Below are 21,156 nucleotides of genomic sequence, written 5' to 3'. Positions count from 1 at the left end.
ATTACCGCATGCACCCGACGCCAAAAGAGCGCCACCTCAGGACATTCCCATATAACGTGAAGGAAAGTACCCAGCAAACCACAGCCACGCTTACACATCCCATCCACGGAGAAACCCATGCGCATCAGGCGGGGACCAGTGACATACACTCTATGGAGTATCTTTAGTTGTACGAACCGAAGGCGGGCCGGAATTGCCACCTCCCGTGGGGAGGCTATTGCCGAGACCCAGTCCTCATCATCTAATTCCAAACCGTCAGCCACCCAGATCTCCCTCAAGCGGGTCAACAGATCCACCCGATCGTTGATAAGCTTTTTATAGATCAAGGAGATTGTGCTGTCAGGCACGTAGCCATCGAGCACCCTGTCCTCCAGCGGGGAATTTTCCGGGATAGCAGTAGCATCAGGGAAAACCGAGCACAACGCATGACGGACCTGAGCATACCGGAAATACTCCCTATCGTTTAGCTTATATTCCGCTTTCAGCATTTCAAACGTTTTAAACTCCCCTTTCACCCAGAGGTCACTCACCTTACATATGCCAATCATATCCCATTTCTCAAACCCTTTAGTTTTCCACAAACAGCCCAGCCTTTCCGAAGCATACAGTGGAGTCGCTCGAGTCAGGCGGCCCTTCCAACCCATCGCAGCATTAGCAGCATGCCACACATGTACCGCTATCTTTGTTGGGCCTGTCAACTGCACACCAGGAGACTTCGAATAGAGTGCTCTATTCTCTTGGTATTGGGAGACTTCAACCTATGGCCAGATGGCCCAATGGATTCTGCTTTTAAAGATTTGGAGCAGGCCTGTAGTAATGTACAGCTGAAACAGCTAGTTACCCTGCCAACTCACTCAAAAGGTCATACTTTAGATATGATTTTTGCAGATACAGAGAATGTAGCTCTTTGGAAAATCCTATCCCAATGCTGGACAGATCACGCATCGGTTCACTTTACCCTTTCTCTTTCTGCTGACTCCATGAAGAAAGGTAGCTTAGGCACTACTAGGGTGGGTAGACAATGGTCCAAGCTTGTGAAGCAGTCCCCCCCTGCCGGCCTTGCTGCCGTTGGGCTTCTCGTTAGGAGACAACGTGGACGCTAGCTATGAGATGCTTAGCCAGCAAATTGTGGCTTCACTAGACTCACTATCTCCTTTTCGCAAAATCAGAGACAGACCCACTCGTGCAATGCCTTGGTTCTCAGAGGAACTGCTCCAATCTAAACTCCAGTGCAAGAGGACGGAGCGTGCTTGGAGGAAACAGTACCGGGAATCAGATAGAGCTTGCTATAAGCGAACTTTGGCAACTTATAAAGCACAGATCAGACGTGCCAAAGCTTAATTCCTAGAGGACTCCCTATTGTCGGCAGCAAATAAATCTCAGGCGCTGTTCAAAATTGTTAAAGATCTTTCACACCCTACCTGTGTCGCTAATGATGTCCCTGCATCCCAATTTTTATGCGACTCATTAGCACAGGCTTTTGAGGAGAAGATTGCTACCATCCTGAGCAATCTTGACACTTCATCAAGCTCTGGCACTCAGCCTTTGCTCACCTCTACCTTGACATCGGATACGGAGGGTGATGCTGGCTCAGCACGCCTTAATTGTTTCCCGGTACCATCCTTTGAGGAATTTAGTGCTCTGGCCGCCAGCGTCTCTTCTGGCTCTCCTCTTGATCCACTTCCTCATAAATTTTGGAAGCTATTCCAGACAGAACTCTTCTTGCCATTATTCGCGACCTGCTGCCAATCCCTCAGGTCTGCGTGAGTACCGGACTGCTGGAAGCTGGCAGTGGTGTCTCCTCTCCTCAAAAAGGAAACCTTGGATCCTTCCTGCCCTGCCAATTATAGGCCCATTTCCCTTCTCCCCTTTCCAATCAAAATCTTGGAGAAATGGGCCACAAAACATCTTTCCTGCTATCTGGAGAGTAACGCCTGTCTGGATGTGGCTCAATTTGGATTTAGACCAGCCCATGGGACAGAGTCAGCATTAGTGACCGTGCTCGATGACCTCAGGACGCGTGCCGACCAAGGTCGGGCAGCCTTTTTAGTGCTGCTAGATATGTCGGCCGCGTTCGATACGGTCAGCCATGTGATCTTACTCAGGAGGCTGGAGGAAGTGGGGGTGACTGGCTTGGCCCTGGACTGGCTGACGTCTTATCTGGATAATAGACACCAGGTAGCGGCCCTTCCTCCGTTCAAATCAACCATCAGAAGCGTTGGTCAGGGTGTGCCTCAAGGGTCAGCCATCAGCCCTATCCTTTTTAATCTTTACCTTCGCCCCCTGATTAAGCTGATAAAATCTTTCGGCATTGCAGTTACTAACTATGCGGACGACACCCAACTTATCTTCTCGTTTGAGGGTAAGGAGGCGGTGTCACAAGAGACTTTCCATCGCTGCATGACCTCTACGGCAGACTGGCTGTGCCACAACTCTCTGCAATTTAATAGTTCAAAAACTGAGGTCCTATACCGCTCATCTGGCAGCACCCCGAGGCCTTTTCCATCGAACTTCTGGCCTTCATCCTTCCAGGGCACCAGTTTACCAACAAATTGTGTGCGGAACTTGGGAGTCTATTTTGGCTCCAACCTTCAACTGGATGTTTCTGTTAATAAAACAGTGGCCACGTGCATGGCTTTGCTTCGCACGTTAAGGAAAATCTTGCCTTTTCTCCCAGCGCAGGCAAGACCAGAGGTAGTGCGGAGTACCATCCTAAGTAGACTTGACTACTGTAACGCACTACTTCTGGGAGCCCCGGTGACCCTGGTGGGTAAACTTCAACGCGTGCAGAATCTGGCGGCTAAACTGGCTCTGTCACGCCGGCGCGCGGACTCCTCCACTACTGCGCTCAGGGACCTCCACTGGTTACCTGTCCCTCAGCGGATTGAATTTAAAGCCCTCTGCTTGGTATTTAAAGCTCTTCATGAACAAGGCCCTTTTCCCTTACAGAATATGTTCTCGTGGTATGTCCCGCGTAGGTCTCTCCGCTCCGCCACGGCATGTTTGGTTGTAGTTCCAAAAATCTTAAGGACTCGTTTGGGAGGCAGGTCCTTTCGATTCACAGCAGCTACGCTGTGGAACTCTCAGCCGTTTGCACTGAGGAGTACGGGAGATTTCCCCTCCTTCAAAAAAGCCCTGAAAACTCACCTTTTTCCAAGAGCGGCGTAATTTTTCTTATACAGTGGATCGTTTCTTTTCATGCAGGCTTCTTTCACCATCAGTCTAAGCGCCAGGATGCCCTTTGGGTGACAGTCATTGCGCTATACAAGTATATCCATACATACATACATACATACATATAATCCCCCCCAGGCAATAGCATTTTATCCATCTCGAACGCCGGGTTCAGGGCCGGTTCGTACATCCCGTGGTTCACCGCCGCCAATTGGGACACCCAATAATATCGCTTGATATCGGGGAGTGCAATACCTCCATCATACCAAGTGAGTGTCAATTTTGTGAGAGCGATTCGGGATCGCCCGTCCCAAAACAACCGCCTCTGCAAGCTCTCCACCTCACGGAAATAGCGGGCCGGTATGACGTTGAGTGTATTTTGCAGTGCATACAGGAATCGTGGCAGCGACATCATTTTAAACAACGCCGCGCGTCCGAGCGGCGAAAGCGGAAGCCGTCGCCACCTCGAGACGTCGGCCCTCAGTCGTTGGAGTGGGGGGAGTAGGTTCCTCTCATAACGGGCCACAGGGTCCAAAGTTATGAACACTCCCAGGTATTTAAACCCTGACTGCGAAATCTGGATAGGGCAGCCACGCGGAAGGAGAGGAGCGTCCCCCGAGAGAACATAGACGCATGACTTGGCCCAGTTAATGACCAGGCCGGAGTTGCGACCAAATGAGTTCAGAACATCGACCAGTACTATCAAAGACTGTCGGGGAGATGTGAGGTACAGGAGAATGTCGTCCGCATAAAGAGAGATGCGGTCCTCAAATTCAGGCGTCCACCTAATGCCGCGCAATGAGGGCTCCCATCGTAACCAGGCAGCCAGAGGTTCCAAGACAAGTGCAAAGAGGAGGGGCGACAGCGGACAACCCTGCCGCGTGCCTCTCCCCAACCCGAAGGGTGCCGACACTCTGCCATTCACAACTACCTGAGCCAACGGTTCCTCGTACATCAACTTCACCCAACCGATAAACCCGGGGCCAAAACCAAATTTCGCGAGCGCCGCCCAAAGATACGGCCATTCTAGGGTATCAAACGCCATAGTGGCATCCAAGGACGCCAAAACGTCCGGTTCACGTATGTACTCCGCTCTGGCGAGCACACCATGAAGACGCCTCAGGTTCAGAGCCGTATTACGGTGAGGTATGAAACCGGACTGGTCCGGATGGATCAAGTCGCCAACGACCCTAACCAGACGATTAGCTAAAACCTTAGCAAGAATTTTAGGCTCAGCATTTAATAGTGAGATGGGCCTGTAAGAAATACACCGATCCCACGGCTTCCCCTCCTTGTGAATCACGACTATGGTAGCGAGACGCTGATCATAGGGGAGGGAGCCCACGTCACGTGCCTCAAGAAACATGTCGCAGAGATGAGGCACCATCTTGTCCGGGCGCAGTTTATACAGTTCAATGGGAAGGCCATTGGGACACATGGCCTTGCCAGAAGCGACCGAGCGAATAGCCAAAGCAATCTCATCAGGCGACAACGCCGCATCCATCAATACCCTATCCGCCTCTGACAAAGACGGCAACACTATATCTCTCAGCAACAGATGAGAGTCATCCTCAAGGCCATTCGAGACTGGAGAATATACGTCGCGGAAATAAGTCGCAAAACATTCAGCAATTTCCACAGGATCAGTCACACGCACACCAACCGCTCTCTCAATAACCGGCACCACTCGACTCGCTCTCTCCTTCTTATCCAACCATGCAATCAATTTACCAGCCTTATCCCCCACATCGTATAAGCGCCCCTGTTGCTCTCTACTCGTCACTTTGGCAGCATCAGTAACCAGCGCCCTATAGTCAAGCTGCTTAAGACTTAGAACATGCAACTTCTCATTCGTAACACCCAGCTCCAGGTCCCCCTCCAACTTGGCTATGTCGTTTTCAAGGCGAACCACCTCTTCAGTCTTGCTTTTCTTGGAGTGGGAAATTAGAGAAAGAGCCTGCCCACGGAGCACTGTTTTGAAAGCTTCCCATACCGAGACAGCAGAGGATACGGACCCCACGTTTTCAGTGAAATAGCGCTCAATAGACTTGACCAGGTCCGCCCGGATTTTAGGATTACGCAGGTACCAGGGGTTAATCGGTGCCACCCTCCCCTCAGACCCGGGGGTGACCTCAATGTGCAACAGTAGTGGGGAGTAATCGGAAATACCCCGGGCCAGATGTCTTACTTCCCTAATCATCACAGCTTGGGCCGCCGGCATAAGGACATAATCAAGTCTCGATAAACTCCCATGAGCCCCTGAGTGGAAAGTGTATTGCGCCTGCCCCGGGTGCATTAGTCTCCAGCAGTCTATCAGTCCGAGGGTATCTATAAACCCACTCAGCCAGGCCTGTGCCCCCGGGAGATCCCTGGGAGGGTGACGATCCGCCCCGCCAGATACGACAGAGTTAAAATCGCCCCCCACCACCAGAACCCCCCCCCGGGAGTCCCAAGACCATTTGCCCCAAATCAGCGAAAGTTACGGTCTGCAATCCTGGTGGGACATAAACAGAAACGAGCGAGACGGTTCTGCCCTCCCATCGGCCGACAAGTGCAGCATACCGCCCTCTATCATCATGGATCACATCATCCACCTCCAACAGGAGAGAGGCTCTAATCAAGATGCCCACCCCACGTGAGCCAGAAGTGACACCAGAATGCACAACAAGACGATTTTCCACCTAAACTATTCATAGCATGGCAAGAATTCCCAATTAGATGCGTTTCCTGCAGAAAGACAATATCTGGCGACAGCCGCTTCAAAAACTGCAGCACTACTCCACGTTTAATCCTATCCCCCAAGCCATTCACATTCCACGAGAGTACTCTCAATCCCCTACCCCCCATCCCAACCCCGTGCACCACCCCCCACCCCCAGAGAACACGATCCCGACCACCAGTCGTATAGCGTGACGTTGCCTTGTAGAACATTCAAACATTCCCCAACTCCCCAACTCCCCCCCTCCCCACCAACCTTCCCGTTACAACTCCCCCCACCCTGCACCCCTGCGTGAGCCCATGTAGCCCCCCCAACTTGCAGTGTGCCTGTCGCCCCAGCATTAACTACTCTACAAAAAGAAAACCCAGAGGAGGAAAGAGCCTCGCTGAGCACCCCACAACCCCCGGGCATTGAAGGATAAGGCACTGAATAGAAACATCAAACTAAAATATGGAAGTGTCATCACAATAGTCAGTCACCGGGAACCAAAAGTCTATTCCTGTCCAGCCAAGCCCACTCCGTTCCCTGCGGTCTGTTCCTCTCGACGTCGTTGCTGAGGCAGGGTATCAAGCCAATCTCCAACCTCCTCCGGCCGATCGAAGAAATGCGTCCGATCCTCAAACTCAACACGCAACCTGGCCGGAAAGAGCATCGCATATTTCAGGTCCATGTCTCTCAGTCGCCGTTTAACACCCATGAACTCCTGTCGCTGCTTTTGGACCAATTGTGTGAAGTCCGGGTAGAAGCTTATATAAGTGTTCTCGAACTTCGTCGGCCCACTCACCCTCGAGGCCTGCAGTATAGCATCCCTGTCCCTGAAATGAAAAATTCTGGCAATGATGGGCCGTGGGGGAGTGCCCGGTTTAGGCTTACCACCCGGAACTCTATGGGCCCGCTCAACCGCAAAGAATTTACTCAAGCCTTTGGGTGCGAGATGGTTGATCACGAGGTCTTCCACGAAGAGGTCAGCCGCAGGGACCTCCGATTTCTCCGGCACCCCGATTATGCGCACATTATTCCGCCGAGCCCTACTTTCAAAATCCTCCAGTCGACGGACAGACAAATCAGTGGACGTCCGCAGATTACGGACCTCGGCTTGCAGGTCAGACACGTCCGTTACCAGACTCGACGTCGTCAGACCCAAGGATTTGACCTTTTCATTCGTTTGTGAAAGGTCCGCTCTGACTAGTTTAACGTCGATCAAAACCGTGTCCAATTTATGGGCCAATGTGTCAAATTGCTGGCCGACCGCCGCTTTCATCTCATCGATGGCACCCATGACGTCCTGCAATGTTAACTCCGTGGACGATCCCGGGCCATCCTTGGGTCTCTCCGGTGACTTATGCAGGCCGCTAGGGGATCCTTTTGACTGGGTATAGCGGTCCATGTTGTTAGCTTGGGTATGAGCTCCCCACCTAGTCATCTTGGATTTTTGTTTATCTCCGTCCAATCTAGCCGCCATTGTCTGATGGTCGCCAAGGGTGTCGGCCACCAACACGATGAGCGATCCCCGGAAAGCCAATCTAGGGAGCCTCGGCGATCACGAAGGGTAGTCCAGGCTAGTGGCCAAGAGCAGGCAGGATACCCAATCGTCCCACTATAAATGTGTGCTGACAATCCAGGGCCCCTCAGTCAGTTGCAGCGAGGAGACCCGAAACCGAAAGTGAAAGTATGGGGTGCGCACCGGCCCAAGTCCTGCATGCCGTTGTTGTTCACTTTCTGCCCGGGCACCATGCCAACTCGAGTCCGGGGCAAGGTCCGGAGTAGGCCGCCAACTTGGGGTCGATGCTATTCCGGTTCCCGATGTCCGATTTGAATTTGGACAACAGGTATCACCTCCACATAGGTTCGCCTGTAGAAGCCCGTCGATAAAATCAGGATAAATTCAGGATAGACGTGGGAAGTTGTGGAGGCCCTCGGGAGCCCTGTGCCTACGCGGCCATCTTGGTTGCGCGCTAGGCTCCTCCTCCCATATTGGCTCTTTTAGCCATTTTTCAAACAATGCTGCTTTTAGATCTCCCTTCAAAAAACATTATCCCTAATCTTTTTCATTTTGATAGATCTTATTGTCACTACAGTTTCATTTTGCCTTAGTAGCTCACCAAAGAGAATACTGGACTGGGCATTTGTTTCCTTCGAGGTATGAACGTTGCATGTACAAGACCATTAACAGCAAAAGGTTTCTAATACATTCTACGTGTACATTTACCTTTAGCCACATATAGTTCAACATAAAGAAAACCTACCTTCTGCTGCTATGCTCCAAAGATAATTTGCCATTAAACTGATTGCTATTTATGTAGCTGTGATAAAAAAGCAATTCTGATTCTGTGCCATTCCAAAGGAGTATATCATCATTTTAGGGTGGATACATAGATGATATCTTATGTTGGGAAAATAAAGTGGCACTCCAGGCAAGATCAATCTCTAATAGACCCATAAACAGGTTCACATACAAAGGATAAAACCTGAAACCCATTGCTGTGCCTTTGACCTAGTGTTAAATGTTTTTTATTTCAATACATGAAATCATTTTTTCAGAGTGCTACCTTAGTGAGAGTAAATATTTAGTATTAAAGATAACTGGCTAATTTCATAATAAAAATATATTAAGGCTTTTAATCGTAATTAGGGCTCCCAGTTCCATTTATTCCTTTAATATTTCCATCTTTATTCATATTTTTGGGGCCCTATCCATATTTATTTCGTTTTTAGAGAATAAATGTCATAAAATTGTATATTTTCCAATTTAACCGATAAGCATGTGCTCAAACTTTAGCAAATTAAATAGCCAAATATAGCAAAACACTACCCAATGGTCCGGCAATTGTGGATGGAGGTGGTGGGAAGGATTGTAGCAGCCACTGGCCTTCGGATGACGCATGAACCCTTGTATTGATTGCTGGCACTGGTCCGGAAGCCTAAGAAAAAGAAATTCCCATATAAGCTTTTACAATCAATGCTGGTGCTCGCTTGGCGCAGGGTAGCTATAACTTGGATTGGGCAAAGGGCCCCAGAGGTGCCCATCTGGCTCAAAGACGTTCGTGAATGGTCCCTAGCTGAAGACGTCCACATGAAACTTACCAGGAGGGATGAGAAGCTGCAAGATGATCTACTACTTTGGCGTGAGGTGCAACTCTGGGTTGGCAGAGGGGGGACCCTCTCCGCAAGATGTAACTGACAGCGAGGAGAGTGGGTTGGATATTGCCGGTGGGTCCAATCACGATGGGGAGCGGGAGAGTTGACCCTAGTAATGTACGCATTGGACCTTGGTGGTGTGCCCAGCTTCCTCCCTTACTGTGATATGATCGTAAATGATTTTCTTTTTTCCCCACTGTACATTTCCCTCCCGGACGCCACCTTTTGCCCTACAAGCCTTTAATAATGTCAATGATATGTCTACATGCACTGATTTGATGCCAAATGCCTCTTTTTGTATTTGTAAATTGTAAACTGAAAAATAAAGTTTATTAAAAAACATTATTAAAAAATCAATAGGCTGGGCCCTGGTCACACACACAGATCATCACACAAGCCTTTTGTGCCTGTAGCCAGGCTGAAGCCAAGGCAGGGAAGCAAGAAATTCCAGACTTCTGTGGGGTAAGCCTCCAAACGTTTCTTCCACCTCAAGACGGCACCAGGTATGAAAATGGGACCCTCAGACCCACTCATCAGTCACCCCTGGACTTATGGAAGGTCTACCAGAGGACCGCCTGCTTCCGTATACTTCAGGACTACTTTGCTGCACCAATGCTCCCTAAAGCCTGCTTTGAGTCCCAGTGGTCTGCCGCCCTGCTCCTCTCCTTGAGTCCAAGACTTCCAGAAGTGATTCCAAGGACTAGCTGGCTGGTCTCCTGATCAGAGCCTCAGCAACAGAAAAGGCTCTAACCATCATGAACCTGCACCTGGAAGTAAGTGGAATTCAGGCTCAATCCACTTTCTATATCCGAACCGTGTTTTATCGCGGTTGGCCATAACTTTAAACTTTGACCCGGTCTTGCGTGATTAGATGTCTGTGGTTGGCGCTTTGATCTTTTAGCTGTTAGTTTTTATGCATTACAATGTTCTCTATTTTCCCAAATTGGTGTGGGATTCTTTTTGGTGTGCTGCAAAAATACTATGCACATTGCCTCTAAATTAAGCCTGGCTGCTTTTGTGCCAAGCTATCAGAGGGTTGAGCACAAGTTAATTTAGTGGCTTTTGTGATTCACCCTGACTGAGGTTGTTGCTTTTTCTTGAGACTGGCTCACACCCGCCTCAACCAACAACCCGATTGCTCACATCACCTTGTAATTCTCTGTCCAATAATTGTCTAAAAACTTCCTCTGTATAATCTTTATAATCAAGCAATACAACATCCCCCCCCTTTGTATCCCTGTAACTACCACACTGACCTTTTATGGCCTTTACACTGCTGAGATTTCATTTTTATTCAGATTTTGATTGCATTCAAAATGTTATATTTGTTCAAAGTACTGCATTACTAAACCAGCAAATACATTAATTGAATTATGTTCTATTATTGGAGTAAATTTAAATTTGTCTTTAAGGCTACTTTGCTCTGGTGTGGTCACTTCCACCTCTAGAGCTTTGCCGATTTCCATTATATCAGGTGAACACATCCTGTAGATTTTTTATGTTTGGTGCCATAATTATAAGAGTTATTTTTTATCTGTCAGTAAGTAACTTACTGGGGAGGTTTGTAATAGCTACTTCATTTTGCCCGACTTCTGATATGGTGAATACTATTTCTTCCATGTTCTTTCCTTATCCTTTCTGCTCTTTTATGTCCCCTGTTTGCTCACTCTTGTTTGTTTCTAGTATTCAAAGTTTGGTTTCTTGGTTTCAGAGGAAGGTTGTCTCATTTCTTTATTACCGATTCACATACATTCTGCCAGAAAGTTGCACCTCTACTAATTGATGGCTCATCTATATTAGTACAACTTCTCATATTATGGTTTTTGAGCTACTTTAATTTGAGTCCCTACTTGATATGGATGGTTCCATAATTGTAGCCCTCATTATTTCATTGTACTTTTGGTCACAGGTGTGCACTCACATTTTATAGTCTCACCCTAGCTGAATGTAGGTATTTTCTGATTATACATTTCCTCTAAGAAACTCTTCATTACCTTATTCAAGTTATCATAGTTCATATTGGTAGCCTCCTCCAACTGTCGTCCACTGATTATTTGTTTTATTTTCTCAATTTCTACCTGTAGTTTTGACATCCGATGTTCTATGTGTCTTGTATTAGCATCTCTATCAGTTCCCTACATGTCTCATTCAGTTCATTTTCCCATCTCATTTCTCTGAACTCATCAAGATCATCAACTGGGGCTGAATTAATCCATAAACCACAAGGAATCCTACTGAGCTTTAAATATTTAAGCGTTTTGGCATTGAAACATCTTGCAGATTATTTCTTTAAATGATTTTCACCCTTTCCTTACTCCTCTTCTCACTCCCACTTGCCCTAGCCCCCACATGCCACACAAAATAAGTTTGACAATAACAAAAGTCATTGAAATACATCGTTAATGCTGGGTCCAATAGAAGGAGATGGTCACTTATGTTAGTTTTTGTATGATAAAGGTTGATAAACATTTTTGTGGAATGCAAACAAACCCACAGACTGTTTGAATATTTGCACTTTTGTGAATCTCAAATCTGGGAGAGAGAAAGCACAACAAAGGTAAATTTGTTCATGATCACATATGTCATATGAACATAGCATGTATAGATTATTGATAAATAAAAAAGGGCAACTGTGCACTAGTATAGTCTACTCTTATGAATACCGTATAAAGAAATACATTTATTTCTCGGTTAATGTTTATTATGATGTACAATGTTTAACATGATGTAAATGCATGGATGTCAAACATTACCACCACAATATGCTACAAGGGTATAACCCGCAAACCCTAATTCAGTCTTAAAAGGCTTTATAATGTGGTATAGAAATTGTGACAGTTGCGAGACGTAAGCAATGAGATCAATCTGGGAGATATGCAATTATGATCTGAATGAATAAGATATACATGTACTGAAGGATCAGCAATGTGAATATATGCATATAAATGTCAGACATAAAACTTTAAATCTCACAACCTGTACAACGTTGCTAAGGGCTTAATCAGAATAAAAGGTATACACTTGCATGTTTTTAACAAGTGTTTCTCAATGACCACATATGGCTGTTTACAACTTGAGTCTAAGTATATGGTTTTTGGAGCCGCAACAAGGCAAATTACTATGAGACACATGTTAAGTAAAATGTGTATTATTTTGGTCTAATAGTAGCACTACAAAAAGGAACTGATGGAAACAGGGCATTGTTTGGAACAATTGTCTTGGATTGCTAATAAGAAACCTTAAAAAGTATCTGGAAGAATACGATGTTTAATTTCAATGGCTGTGAATTGAGATTTTCTGTAGTTGTTTGAAGGGTGTTTCCCAGATTCAACATGTTAATTTAGAAACTGTAACACTATCGGGTAAACAGTGCTGGTGTTTGCCCGCCAAAAGGAGCATGGCTCTCTTCTGCCCCAAATTTTTCTTTGTCATTAAATATCTGACTACACTCTGTAGAATCACTCTGCAAGCAATAACAATAGCAGCAAAGGTGGCAGGATACAAGTCATACGAAGCATTATTCACTGGAGCCAAGTTGTGTAAGACTTATAAGTTACCTAAAGCGAGAGAATGCGTTTACTCCTCTGCCAAAAGGACACGAATGTGTAGTGGCAAAGTCAGGAGGGAGTGTTTAACCCTACTTAAACTACTGACTGAAAGTCAGCCCTCAAGACACCTGCTTTCCACCTCATTCGCACTCGCCCACACCCCACGCATCTGCTGAAGCTGGGGCCGTTACTTCTCCTACACCACCATGGCCTAGAACAACCCACCCCTCCAACTCTGGACTGCACCCACCCTGCAAGTCTTCATGAAGAAACTCAAGATCTGACTTTTTGACTAAGCTCCGGCAGCATCAGAGCCCAAATAACCCCTATGGGTGATAGCGTCCTGCTAAACGAAAACTGATTGTTTGTGAATATTCTTAGCAAGTAAAAAACATTACATTTAGTAAACAAATGTCCATCTCATAAAAGAAAATTAAAGTAGGTACAAATGTGATTACCAGATTCCACCCCAACACTGAGCTGCCATACTCTGTGTGTAACTAAAAGGATGCAATTGGTAATTTACCATTTTTAGCAAGTAGCCAGGGGTGTTCATCACAGGCTGTGGTCTGAAGAATCAGATAAATGGTTCAACTGGTAAAACTGTTGTGAGACACTATGCAACACTGGCTGAGCTCCGAAGGGAATTATTACCTTTGAGCTTGCTCTCATAAGGCACATAGCATCAAGCAGCAAGTTAAAAAGGGAAATGTGCAGGAAGTAGGTGCTACTAATTATGAATCACATAAGATTCTGAAATGACCATGCTTCTCAAAGGAATCCATGAAAAGTTCCTAATATGGGACAGCCCAATGATAAGAATATATTTACAATCATACTTGTATTTCAAATAGTGTTCATACATTGCCCTTTACTTCCGTCCCTTTTCAGTTTTGTCCAATAATTTCTTCCCCTATACCTCCCCCGTTCTCTTTACCTAATCTCATCCTATTATTTTATCCTTCCACAAAACTCTGCACAAAATGTATCGCCTTCACACCATTTTTCCCTAAATGAGATTTTTTCTTGACCTACCTCCTCATGCATAGGCTACTATTTGTTTTTAATATTTCTACAACAGTCATGTTAAAAAGTATTTTATATGGCCTCATTGGCGCCTACTTTTAAAGCATACTTTGTAAAACTGTTGCTGTCTTCTTGTGCCTATGGTTTGTGTTATAAAAAACAATTAAATAAAACAATCATTGAATCACAAATTAGTGGAACTAGAAGCATGCAGACTTTCCTAAATACGTGCCCTTAGCTGGTGGTTCAGTAATTTGTAAAACTGTTGCTCTCTTTTTGTGCCTATGGTTTGTGTTATACAAAAACAATTAAATAAAACAATCATTGAATCACAAATTAGTGGACCTTGAAGGATGCAGACATTTTCCTAAATACATGTCCTTGGCTGGTGGTCAGTTTGGTTCTTTTCTTCTATTGCTGTACAGAAAAAAAGTGATCTCTAGGGTCACAACACAGGAAGGGATATTCAGGTTGAGGAGGAAGCTGAGAAAAATAACTCACAAAACTAGAGAAAAGTATCACTTAACATGTCCATTTATTTAACAGTTTCACCATGGTATCATATTTATTGAAGAGTAACATTTTAAAAGCTATGGAGGTTCTTTAAATACAAAAATACACATTTTACCACTCTGAAGTGCCATAAATTCACAGAGCCTTAACAAAGGGTTTATAAAGAACAGGGTGAAAAGGGGAAATAGAAAGAAAAATACCACAGAAAAAAACAACCATGTGTTTTTAAAATTAAAAAACAAAACATCAAAAATTCTACCTATATACAGAATATTTTAAAAGGGAAAGTAATAGTTTAACCAGAAATACACAAAATCTGTTTTTACTTTACAAACACACCCATTTAGACAAATATGTGTGATCTAAAGACAAGATAAACTAAGCCCTTCATTTCATATTTGAAAGTAAGCATACTCTGCAATGTTCAAGGCTTTAGTTCCACTTTATACAAACAACCGGAAAACTAAAAACAAGTTACACTAATCAAAAGCCTTAGCAAAATATATAGCTATCACACTTAATTAAAAAGCTTTGCTCTTGTAGGCTTCGCCTTTAGTATACATGAACTGATTTTTCAATAGCAGCTAGAAAAAGATATTTTCTAAAAAAAGGTAGGTTTATATATGACTTATTAGTGTTGACATAATAGATGCAATCTTTTATAACGGTTTCAAGCAATTATTGCCTTGACTTACATGCCATGTATTTTCTTCAATATTTTACAATGAAACATGGGACTCTCCTCAAAATATTTTACTTGGACGAACCACTGTTTCATTAGTACAGTTTGATCAACAAAATAAAGATCTAAAAGTATGAGCAAAGGCATAAATATTTGAAAATTGTAAAAATCTTAAAGACATTCACTGGCAAAACATCATTACACATTTTGATCAGTAGGAACAAGATAGTATCCATATATATATATAGGTTTGTATGTCTCAATAAGTCACAAACTATCACTTTAGGGAATGGAATGTTAAGTATGGTTGTTACTCTAACTGTATCATTACCATGAATACAAATGGACCATGTCCACTGTACATTATATAAAAATGTCATTACAAAAATATACCCTCGTATAAGAAACTGACAATGTCTCTTTTGTGTTTTTGACATTTATGATTTAAAACACTGTCATGCATGGAAGGCACCCTAGGTGAAATAGTTGATTTACAATTTTAAGTACTTTAAAGAAAGAATGTCAAGTAATGCAGTGTGCATTAAATACAGAATTTGCTAATATCATTACAGGTTCTCAACCCCCTGGAAGAACTCAGCATATACAAACAGATTCGCAGGGGAGAGCTGTGAGGGACAAATTCAACATCTAAAAACACACTATAAACAAAGAATAAAAGTTATAATGTATGGTCTTCCGTCTTGTAGGTGTAGTATAGAAATGAGTGACCAACACAATGCTTGCAAGAGTGAAGAAAGACTAAGCTTGAGATTAAAAGAATAAATAGATGCTCCCACCAAAACTAGCCAAGCGGGCTTGGCATTCATTTATTACAGAAAGAGTATAGGGTTGCCAGGTTTGCTCTCCTATAGTATCAATACTTGGACAACTAGGAGAACATCCCAAAACACTGCTCTCCCTCTGGTGCAATGAAAGATGGCTGCCAGTGATTTGGAGGAAAGAGCTATGCATTTGCTGTTAATGCATAACTTAAAAACTAGATGAAATGGAGACAGTGGGATGGCTCAAAATCACAGGGGCCCCTTCTAAATACAGTAAGTGCCCGTGAACATTATACATTAGGGGTACTACCTCAGAAATATTCAAAGGCCTTGGGCTAGGAGGAGCTACCCTGTGACTGGTCCCTGCACCACAAGGGCTCCGAAGGTCTGTGTTAAGCCCCTGATGGGGAGATGGATGGATAATGACAGGCTCTTAAAAACCACCACAATCAGTCATGAGAAATGTCATGGCTTAGGTAAAAACTTTGAACGATCAACCAAAGAGTGCAGTCATACAGCAATTAAGCTGTAATCTGCCTTTAAAAAATAAATAAAAGAAGTAACTAATGTACATATAAAAAATTACCTTAAGAAAAACTGTGTGTTTTATTGCAAACATTAACTTAGTGAAGTATAAGGACATTCTTAAGCGTGTTTTATAAATGTAAGATTCTGTTTATGTGTTAGACAAGTCACCTGCTCAAAGGAAGCAGGTTGACAACATTGAAAAACTTGAATTACTAAAGGAAAATGAGCACCAGTTAGAGAAAAACCCCCATCTTTGTAATGTGTAAGGAACCAGTCTCTCTCTCTTTGCAAGGCGATTGGCAGAGCCAGGGTCACTCAGACCCACCTCTGGCTAACTTAAACCAAGCTTAGAAGATGCATTTAAAATAAATATAACACAAATATAATTGGGAATATTTAGACCAACAGAAAACCTCATATTTAAAAAAAAAAAAAAAAAAAACCTGATAAGTGACTGAAAATGTCTACTGTAAGATTATTTTACGTTATGCTTGAAAGTAAAATCCTACTTCCAATTTTGGTTGTTGACTAAGAATTTTATAATGATCTCAATATAACATTTCCAAAACAGACTTGTTCAGTCTTGACCTTTCGCACTTTACTTTAGCTCTAATAATTTGGTACTTTAAATAATACACCAAGCGGAGCCGGGGAGGGAGTCTGTCTTTCTTTCCCACTGCCTTTCAAATCAAATGTATTTACAGCGTACCAGGCAATGTCTGGAATAATGATTCTAGAATGCCAGCACAAGACCTTTTAAGAACACCACTTCTGAACATTCCTTTGTATACATCGAAACTCCATCATTACAGGACTTCAGACAAAGTAACCAAAGGCTCCCAAGGCAAAAACATCAGGACCAAATCAAGTTTTAGGAGTCATACTTTGAAATAACTGGACATTTTAATTTAACAATGCAAGAATATTGGCAAAGTCATTTTCCGGTCCAAGCTAGGAACAGTCCCTAGCAGTTCAGTGCTTTCTGCTGTATTTGCACTTTGGCTTTCAGTAGTCTGTTCCGAAATGAAATAAATTTCTTTTAGCTACTGGTCCTTATGTTTGTAGAAAAAGTGCAATATGTTCTGCGTACCTTTTTCTAATTATAGCAAAGACATTTTGCATGCCAAGACGTTTTAAAAACATTTATTTTGCTTTTATGGTCTGGCAAGCAAACAGAATGCCACAGGCATCTGCAGAGACACGTCCTGTAAATTTGTTTTTATTTATTTATTTTTGGCTATTTATATGGCAAAACATACCACAGAACCCATAGGGAGATGCCACGTTTTGAGTTTTCCTGGGCTGCAGATACTTCAGTAGTACTAACAGACAAGCATGATGAAATCCCCATTCTAAAAATATTTAATATTTCACGTGACATGATCCCAGCTAAAGACATGCCTTAGCTTGTGAGACTGGTAAATTGCTAATCTGTTTACTGATGGGTATCTTGATACTGGTCTGCAATAGTTTGAGGACTCCCACTCATGCCTCTACTTATAGACCCCTGAGGGAATAAAGCAATCTCTCTGCGAAATGAGTCACATTCAGATTCTTCCCTGACCACTTTGTGTCCATCTATTGCCGAAGACTTCCTCTCTCTGAATGACCCCCTTTGTAAATGTGCCACACCCACAAATTACATTGTACTGAAAATGGGTCCCATACACACTGTCACTGCAAAACAGCTGTACTCAGCTGATGAGCCCATAACTAGGGCGAAACCTGCCCTGTGTTGCTTTTGTTTCGGATCAGGGCCTGGATTGCGAGTTCTGGCTGGACTGTTCGAGTTCGAGCAAGGTCAAGAATGATTTTCATATTGCTGGGTCCGAACTGAGGTGATATGGTCTGCAAAATTCTGATGAAATGCAATACAGCCCCGAGTAATTACCAGTGGCAGAGATTAAGTCAAGCATTCCATCCATCAATTTTTTGTATACTTCAGCTCTTCAATGTATGGCACTGCAGCAGGTGCAACTATAAACTGTACATTTTTCAAAAAACCTCTTTAAAAGGAAAAACATTAGAGCATTTTACTTTTACTCACAAACTAAAAACAGAACCACTAAGTTAAATGTCTCATTTACATTTCTCCCTTTTTGATAAACGTTTAAGAGGCATGGGTGTATTTTATCACTAATAGTGCAGCAGGAGATCAGCGTCTGACAGCCTGTATTAATTCTGTGCTGAATAATCAATCACATATGGGAATTTAGGCAGACACAGATATCTTTTATAGACCACAAATAACGACACTTAAAATATGGCCCTGTTCAGCATTCCGCTGCTTTTCAGCTAGGTTAAATACCACATACATAAACAAAAATGAAAAGATTCGGCAACCAATATGAAGGACAACAGTTTTTGCATCTGCATGATGTGAGTGTACACATTTAAAAGTACTTTCCTCCTAAAAGTAGCATGGTATTTTAAGTCTGTACGCATCCATCATTAACACGTGTTGAAGGGAAGCAAATATGGAACTATCTATTCATAAAGGGTTAGTTAAATCATAATTTAGATTTAGGCGATATCATGATACCTATGAGATGATTCTTAAAGATAATCGGGAGATTGAAAATGTATTGTATTTGTTGTAATCAACACAAGAAAGACTCTTTAAAACTATTTCCAAATATCTTTCAGGTAAGGTTGAGTCCTTTATCTTCCATTTTTGTCATAAACAAATGTATTTATACTGTTTTCTCACAACCAATGACATTCACCGAACTCCGAAAAGACAGAAATCGGTTTTCATATGCATTGGCCGAGCTCCTTTTAAAAATCAAATGCTTGCCAGTAGCTATTCATATTTATTTCCATTCATGAACACGAACGGATTTTTGTAAAATTAGGAAAACGCGAATAATTCTGTTTGGAGTCCTTATAAGAGCTTTAACATTGCATAAAGTATTTGCATACTAGTGCCCATGTTTTTATTTTATAAAGTCTAAAAGAAAAGATGATGCTTAATGATCCTTTTGCACTGAATTTGCAGGTATTAGTTACAGAAGTAAAGTTTTCTCAGTATACTGGAAATTTGGTGCCGATTTCGGTTCATTTTCTTACCAATCCAAGATATTGGTAACCTATGCATAGTGTTGCACTAAATTAATAAAATCCTACATAACAATATGAAGTTGTGTACTATATTTTGCCACCAGTCATCAATCTGATTCTAGGCAATAAGGCATTAAATGAAAAGTTAGAAAGTTTCAATTCTATTAAGGACAAGTCAATGAGGATTGTACTTTCTTTCCTGTCTATTCATTTCTCCATATGCCATTTCCAACATTAAATGATAAACTAACTTTCCTGTGAACACTTGGAAAATAGAGTTAACAGTAGTCAACCAATCACAAGTCCTGATTAGATACAACAGTCCATCACCACTTTGCATGACTCTTCTTTCTTCCTGCGACAAGATCCAGCATTGTTTTCCCAGCAACTCCTGCTATGAAGACTTATTCCCTGAAACATAAGAAACCCAGGTGTTCTACTCCACTAGGAGATGGAGAAAGATTTTCTTCTAAAAAAATACCAGCACCAAGATAAATCTCCAGCAAGATGCTACCATTGAAATATGTAAACATAGCTAAAACATCCACAAGACATAGTTTCGAAAATTAACATACTTTACCACATACGTTTTCATGTACAGTTCCCACCAATTACTTAGAAAGGGAGGTGTTATCATACTTGATCCATCGGAGGGATAATACTTGCCTCCTTACCCTTAATAGAACTGAAACTTACCGTTACTTTAGCTAGGACATTTCTCATTCTAAGTCAGGTCAGGCGGCAAGTACTACGCTTGGTTAAAGCTTACTTACTGTCAAGGAAGCCACATCTACTACTGGTTTGAAATAAAACCATTTAAAGTTTGAGTCAGAAGACCAATCTGCCACATTCAAAATACCTTCTAGTCTGGCCCCTATAGCAAAAGATTTCGATGCCATAGCTGCTCTGCTACATAAAGTGTCAAAAATCTAACAAAAGTTGGGGAAGAAACTGCCTTTCTGGGTTTGTTGAGTGCCATAAGGAGAGGTCTCTCATCTGGTGGGCGAGGTTCATCGGTCATGGAAGTATGCTTTTCAGCATCTTACCACACACAGTTTCAGGGAATCTTGGAATGCCGGACTCGCTTCTTTGTATAATTAGCGCATTAGTTATCTCACAATCCCTGTTAGCGCTGAGAAGCCTGTACCCAGGTAGACATGTGCTCTGCAAGAAACTGTAATATAACATAACATGACTTTTTGATTACCTTTTGTTCTCCTGGATATGTGAAAGATAACACCTTCTGATGTAAACACTCTACCTGTTATTTCCAAAGCCCAGACATTGGAGACTGTTCAGCAAGATATGAGGGGCATAACCATAACCAACTTACCAGACATTTCTTTCATGGAAAAAATAATATTAGCCCTTCAGGAAAGGAAGAAATTGAGGACAGTATTCACATCCCAGAGGGAGGAATACCATGGTCCCAGCGGCAACAAGAGGTGTATGCCCCTTAGAGGTTTCTAACTAATGGATGCTCTCCCGTAGCATGGCCTTCAATTGGGGAATGTCCTGCCGAAATGGCAGATCTAATGATATTTACCGATCTGTATGCCATTCCATCCTCCAACAAGAATGCCAAGAAATTTAGAATGTGGACGGTGCCTGCCCCCATGGGATCCAAGTTCCTCTACAAGCACCAACCCAGACATCTCGACCATGCCAACTTGTAGCATTTATTTGCTTCGTCAGCCCAAGCCTTGCATAGGAGCGATTGAGTCTGGTATGAAAGTACTGGGACTTTCAATCTTTCCCTGTAATTCTCCATGCCATTAGAGACAGTGTCTTCCATTTTCAGGCGATGGGGGTTCCCTGATGTATCCAGGAGCAGATCTGGGTGAAGACGAAGTCTGATTAGAGAACCCCAAGAATATTCTATCAGAACCTGACACCAAACTTGAGCTTTCCATACTGAGGTCACAGACACCACTTCTGCTTGCTGCCTCCTCACTTGCGACAACACCTGCATTATCATCGAGAATA

This window comes from Triturus cristatus, chromosome 12, assembly GCF_964204655.1.
Source record: "Triturus cristatus chromosome 12, aTriCri1.1, whole genome shotgun sequence".
Classification (NCBI taxonomy): Eukaryota; Metazoa; Chordata; class Amphibia; order Caudata; family Salamandridae; genus Triturus; species Triturus cristatus.
This window is presented reverse-complemented; position numbering follows the sequence as displayed.